This window comes from Canis aureus, chromosome 1, assembly GCF_053574225.1.
Source record: "Canis aureus isolate CA01 chromosome 1, VMU_Caureus_v.1.0, whole genome shotgun sequence".
Taxonomy (NCBI): Eukaryota; Metazoa; Chordata; class Mammalia; order Carnivora; family Canidae; genus Canis; species Canis aureus.
This window is the reverse complement of record NC_135611.1, coordinates 24,691,842-24,698,490: the sequence shown is the minus strand read 5'-3', so window position 1 is coordinate 24,698,490 and position 6,649 is coordinate 24,691,842.

The following is a 6,649-nucleotide window of genomic DNA, read 5'->3' as shown; positions in this document are numbered from 1 at the left end:
ATTTATTTATTTATTTATTTATTTATTTATTTATTTATTCACCTTCCTAACTTGTTAGAAGTGATAACTTTTGTCTCTGTAGCATTCCAGGTGTTCTCTCTTTATATCTTAGGTCAAATTTGTAGGTGTTCAGGATGGTTTGAAAGTTATCTAGGTAAGTTTGTGGGGCTCAGTGAGTTGAGAACCCCTACTCTTTCACCATCTTGCCCCTCCCTCTCTTGAAAGTGAAAAACAAATTTAAAAAATAGTAAAAATCAAACAAAAATGTTTGGGAGGAAGTGGTAGTGGAGAGAAAATATAGTGTCACAGAGTGGACCTAAGAGGGTGATACTCTTGGTTCTGAGTGTATTTTGTTCTGTATGTTAGAAGGAGCTAAATTCCGAATTTATATAAACTGCAAAACTTAACAGAGACCCAACATCAACCACAAAAACAGAAACAAGATAAAAGAGGGATGCAGAATGCGAAGGAAGAGATAATATAATTTCACAGAATGAGCCAACACAATGCTCCACTTGGTTCTGAATGTATTTTGATCTATGTTTGAAGGCACAAACCACGATCATATAACAAAACAAGCTGAAAAAAACCCCAAAACCCAAAAAACAAAACCCATAACTTACATATGTACCAAAATTAAATTGAATACATTGAAAGGAATCCAAAAATGAAGAATGTATCCAAGGCATGTAATTGTAGAAATACAAAAGTCAAAAAGTCTTCTGAAAAATGAAGAGTTGGTAAAATATTAAAGTTAAGGCAGGAAAAGAGAAAAAATATTAGAAATTTTTAATGTGAAAGATAAATGAATGATAAGAAACACCTCAAGTTCTATATACTATTTTCCCTCAGTCCTGGAGCTTTCCAGCACTGCTTGGTCAGTAAACTTGCTCTTCCCCTCTACTTACAGCTGGTCTTCTGGAGGAGGGACCTGCTGTGCTGTTTCTCAGGTGTCTGTGTCTGGGGGGTGATGCCCTGCCCCTTGCCAGGTGGCCTGCCTCAGCATGAAACCATTTATTCTGGGAGGCCTTTGTTCTCTGGAGGCCGTGTCTCTCCCAGGTGAAAGGCAAAAAGAAAAGAAAAATGGCTGTGGCCAGATCTCCAGCCTCAGAGCCAAGAGCTCCCCTCATGTGCCGAACCCAGTCTCCCAGTGCACACTGGCCCAGATCCTCCCAGGGGCAGGTGCAGGGACACTGATCTGTGCAAATGGAAGGGCACCTACCAGCAGGAGGGCTTTCACCATCTTGTGTCCTCTCTGGTTCTGCCTGTTGCAGAGAGAATGGAGGAGAGCCGGCCCTGTTTCCTGAGGTGCACAGAGACAAGCACTATGCAGCAGGAGGGTTTGGGCTCCTGAGGTGCGCCTCTCCTGGAAGGAACTGATGATAACTCACTTTCACCCATTGATGGGCTCTGGGGCAAAGAAAGCTGCAGTGTTGGCCTGCAGACCCAGTGCACTTCTCCCAGATGCCCTGAGAGCGTTGTGGTGTTCCAGCCCTTTACTGAGATCTGACCGCAGTTTGCAGAGAGCTTTCTCCTGGGCCCTCCTACTCTTACTGTGTCTCTGGGAATATTGACAGTTCACTGTCTCTCTTGCACTTCTGTCCTGTGTCCTCCCCGCTTTCTCCACTGAGCACTTTTTTATTTTATTTTATCATTTTATTTTATTTTATTTTATTTTATTTTATTTTATTTTATTTTTTATTTTATTTTTTAATTTAATTTAATTTAATTTAATTATTTTATTTTTATTGGAGTTCAATTTGCCAACATATAGCATATCACTCAGTGCTCATCCTGCCAAGTGTCCCATTCAGTGCCTGTCACCCCCACTCCCCGTCCACCTCCCCTTCCACCACCCCTTGTTCGTTTCCCAGAGTTAGGAGTCTCTCATGTCCTGTCACCCTCACTGATATTTCCCACTCATTTTCTCTCCTTTCCCCTTTATTCCTTTTCACTATTTTTTATATTCCCCAAATGAGTGAGACCATATGATGATTATCCTTCTCTGACTGACTTATTTTACTGCTGGGGATTTACCCCAAAGACACTGAGCACTTTTCAGTCAGGAAAGACTCTTTCAGGTGCAGATTTCTAAAGATCCCAATATTCTGATTTCCCACTTGCTGCCGTGGATTTCCATGTCTCCGTCCCCTGACATTTCTCTTCTGAAACATCCACTCCATTCCTCTTCTCTGCCCTCCTACCTTATCAGTAGCGATCACTTTTCCCTCTGTAGTGTTCCAGCTGTTCTCTCTTTACATCTCAGGTTGAATTCATAGACATTCCAGATGTTTTTAAAGTTATCTAGGTAAGTTTGGGGGACCAGATGTATCAAGGACCTCTACTCCTCTGCCAGCTTGCCTCTCTCTAAATCAAAATCTCTTAAGACACTGAACTTTTTTGGGCAAGGAGCTTTAAATGGAATAGTTATGTAACAGTCAAAGTCATGAATTGAAATGAATGTGATTAGAAAAAATACTTTTACAAAGCCTACATAATAACATAAGTATCACTCATTTGCTTACATTTTTAAAATACTTTGTTTTGCTTTTCTAATTCTAATGACTTCATAGTGGTTTTTGCTCTTTTATTCCAAGAATCTCATATCAATAATCATTAGTTAATTCAACTCTACTTTAAGCATTCAGAATAGTTTCTTAAATGTTAAAATTACATAACAGCTATAAACAAATACAACCTTTGAGAAACTACACAATAAACATGATGGCATTTACTTCTATAGCTAAAACTTAACAGAATGGATAGATAATAAAAATCAGTAAGATGTCTATTTAAATTTGACCAAATTAAATAGTAATAGGCCCTATTGTCATGAAAAAAAATTATCTGTATAAACAAAAATATCTCTGCTTTCAAAATGACTGTGGTCATATACCACAATAAGAATTTTTAAAAGTTGGCTTTCATAAGTATCAACACCACATGCCAAGTGGTTTATAAATCTCTGTTCCTGTGGTTTTATCTGCATGGAGGGTGTATGATGTATAGGCATATGCATGTGCATGTGCTTTGATATTCTTGTTTGCCTTATAGAGAATTGTCTTCATAGTTTGCAATATGAAGAATTTTAGAAGATTTTTTTAATGTGATTCTTCAGATCTTATAGAAATTTGTCACTCTATGTAATAATATTACATTATTTATTTCGTACATAATTAATTATAATGCTGTATTTGTCTTCCCAGCTGCATCTTTGAGAGGACAAATAATAGCTCCTTAAAATCCCAATTTTGTATTACAAAACTGGATTCACTTTGAACAACCAGTTTACAAACATAGTTCTATCCTCTTTTGCTCTAAACTACTATGTACTGGAGTTGTACTAGCTAGATTAACCAAAAGTCCATAATTTCTTTCATGGATTTCTGCTGGGTGGCTTAAACTGATTGTATGCCTATTTGGGTACTCATTTTTTTCCCCTACTATGTATGTTTTCTCTTTCTTTTTTTTTGTTTGTTTTCTCTTTCTAATCTTAAGAACATTGGTGATCTGTAGCCAGATCTCTGTATTTGTCCCCATTTTAATACTTTTTTCTAACTTGAAATCTCACGTTCATTTTTCTCTGTCTCATCAGTGACATTCTCAAGCCATCATCTTCCTCATTGTCTTGTTTTCTCCTGTGCTGATGCTATTTCTTACTGTTTTGAGTCTTAAAATTTTGTAGTTGTTTCCTACAATATATCTTCTGAGCTCTATGATCGCTTTTTTAGAAATTTAATTCTGTAATCTTATGCTAATGTTGTGAATGGTTTATATGTTTGCAAAAAATTGTAAATATTTGTTTTGGTTATTTGGTTGCATATTTTCTAAAATACATTTCATTTGTCATGCTGCTTTTTCTATTTTTGTTATACTTTTAAAATTTATTACTTCCTCCAATTGAGCCACCCAGGCACCCCAGCTTCTTTTAAAATTACTATTATTTAATGTGGTAGTTGCTTGTGAACTTTTATTTTCACAGGAAAAAGGTGAGTAGATTCTCCTTTTCTCTTTTCCTACCTTACCTGTGAACTTTATGGAATTATGCTTGAAATCTGTAGGTTGATCATTTACATTCTACATTATTTTTTAAAATATTGAAAGTATGTAACTTAGTCTATGTTTCTATATTCACAAAATTATTAAGACTGAGGACAAGGATCGGGCTATACAATAAGCACTTGGGTTTGGCTAATGGCGATTAAAATGTTTTCATAGTTTCCTCATGAAGACTTGTGCTCATGACAGACTGAAATGGATCATGGAAAAACAACAATTGTGTTAATAGAGAAAATCAGTCCGATAATTTAGCACACTCAAACCCTTCTACTTTCTTCATAAGAGTGCTATTTTTTCTCATGAAAGGTAAGACCTGGCTAATGGCATGTTTTTTTATTTGAAAGACAATTATGAAATGCTAAAGTTGAGTGCACTTGTTCTGAAGTATCAATTGAACTAATTAAATCAAGGATGAACTTGGTAATGTGAACATTGTTGTAACATTTCTTCTATCCACTTATCCTCATAATATGTTATTTAGTTCATCTTATTTTTTGTTGATTGTCACTTTGATCTAGCAAAGACCAATGAAATGAATAATTGTTTGACAAAGATAATGTTAACCTGAGAACAAAGATTATATTCTTAATTCTGAGATTTATTAGAAGCATGAGCAGAACTTGTCTGAGAGCCTCATTTTTAAATATTTTACACTACAGATGAAGGTAATAGGGATAAGACCTCAAACACAAAACAATTATACTTTATGTGACTTAAGGATTGGGAAATTAGAAATATTTCCCCCAAATTACTTTTTCTTTAAAAAAATGTAGGGAAACATCATATAAATACTGGAAGTTATAGGAAGCTAATTTTCCACATTGCCAATAGTTTTTTCAAAATTAAAGAATTTTTTCAAAAGTATGTTTGCGATATATAAATGTATAAATTTCAAATTAAATTTCTAAGTATTCCTAACACTTGTTGGTGAAAACATAGGCTTCTTCAGTGCAATTATAAGAAAGATATGTTCCAGGGATAGTCTCTAGTCATTAAATTTCCCATTGCTTCTTGATCCCTAGTATTCTTCGTTCTATATATGCTTTTTTATGTGGGTGGATAAAGGACAACTGAGTACATTGGATAATAGCATTTCACCTTTGAAACACAATGAATGTTCAAAGTGGAGGGCCATGAGCAGACCAGAACTGGCCTGCCCATGAGTCTCAGCCCTCTGCTTTCAGTCCTGAACCTGGCTGCGTGAGAGATAGTGAAAGCTACCTCAAAGGATGATTATAAAGGTAAACTGTATAGACATCAACATCATTGTACTGTAATGGTTTCTGTGTAAATGTTAGCTATTCACATAACAATTTGAAATTTCAAGTCTCTATAATTCCTATCCACAGTTTTGAAATCAAGAATGTTCTTAAAAATTGGAATTTTGTCACTTATTTCACAATAATACCTCAGCTGAACTGTTGCAGAATATATTGCAGAATATATTACATATAACCACAAGGTCCATAGTTATCCCTTCTAGTGTGACAGGTTTTGTTACAGAAATATAACTGTGTTTAATGATGGAATACTGTCACAGATCCCATATTTCTCAAGTCTGAAAAATTCTGGACTTTGGAAAACAATTGGGTTCAAAGTTTTTAGGTAAGATATTGTGGATCTTGGATCAATATAGTATTTGCTAATTTTAATACGTGGAATATGAACATTTTTTAAAGTTTTTATTATTTACTAATGAATTGAATAAAGGCTAATTTGATTAATGTGTTTCCTTTATTTTCAATAAGTGTTAATTAAATTCCAAGTTTTAAAGGCATAAACATGTCAGTTATTAAGGATATTCAGTTTATGTGTGTGTGGGTGTGTGTGTGTGCTGTTAAATTAGATAAATACTTCAAAGAAATAAAATAAAATAAATGTAGCCCTCTTGAATAGATGAACACTAAAATAATTAGAAGCATATTTTCAATTACCCAGCCATCCAAAAGAATGAACTTTTGCCATTTGCAATGACATGGATGGAACTACAGGGTTTTATGCTAAGGAAAATAAGTCAGTCAGACAAAGACAAATGCCAGATGATTGCACTCATATGTGAAACTTAAGAAACAGATGAACATAGTGGAAGGGAAGGAAAAATAAAATGAAAACAGAGAGGGAGGCACATCATAAGCGAGTCTTAGCTATAGGAAATAAACAGGGTTGCTGGAGGGGAGGTGGCGGGGGGAGTGGGGTAATTGAGTGATGGGCATTAAGGAGAGCACCTGAAGTAATGAGCACTGGATGTTGTATGCAACTGATGAATCACTAAATTCTACCTCTGAAATTAAAGTATAGTATATGTTAATTAAATTGAATTTAAATTAAAAATGAAAAATAAAAAAAAACACAAATGGAAAGAGCACTTGAGAGAAATATGAAAGAAATCAAGCCTTCATATGTAGAGGGCTTCTTAATAGCCAATAAGCAAGACTCCAAATCTACAATGGCAAAACAAAGCCAAGAATATTTATGAACATTTCACAAAAATATAAGTTAAAATGCCAATACATTGCTTAAAGTAATGTTAAACTTCATAAACATTCAGAACAATGTAAATTAAAACAAGGTATTAAACTGAGAAAATTTT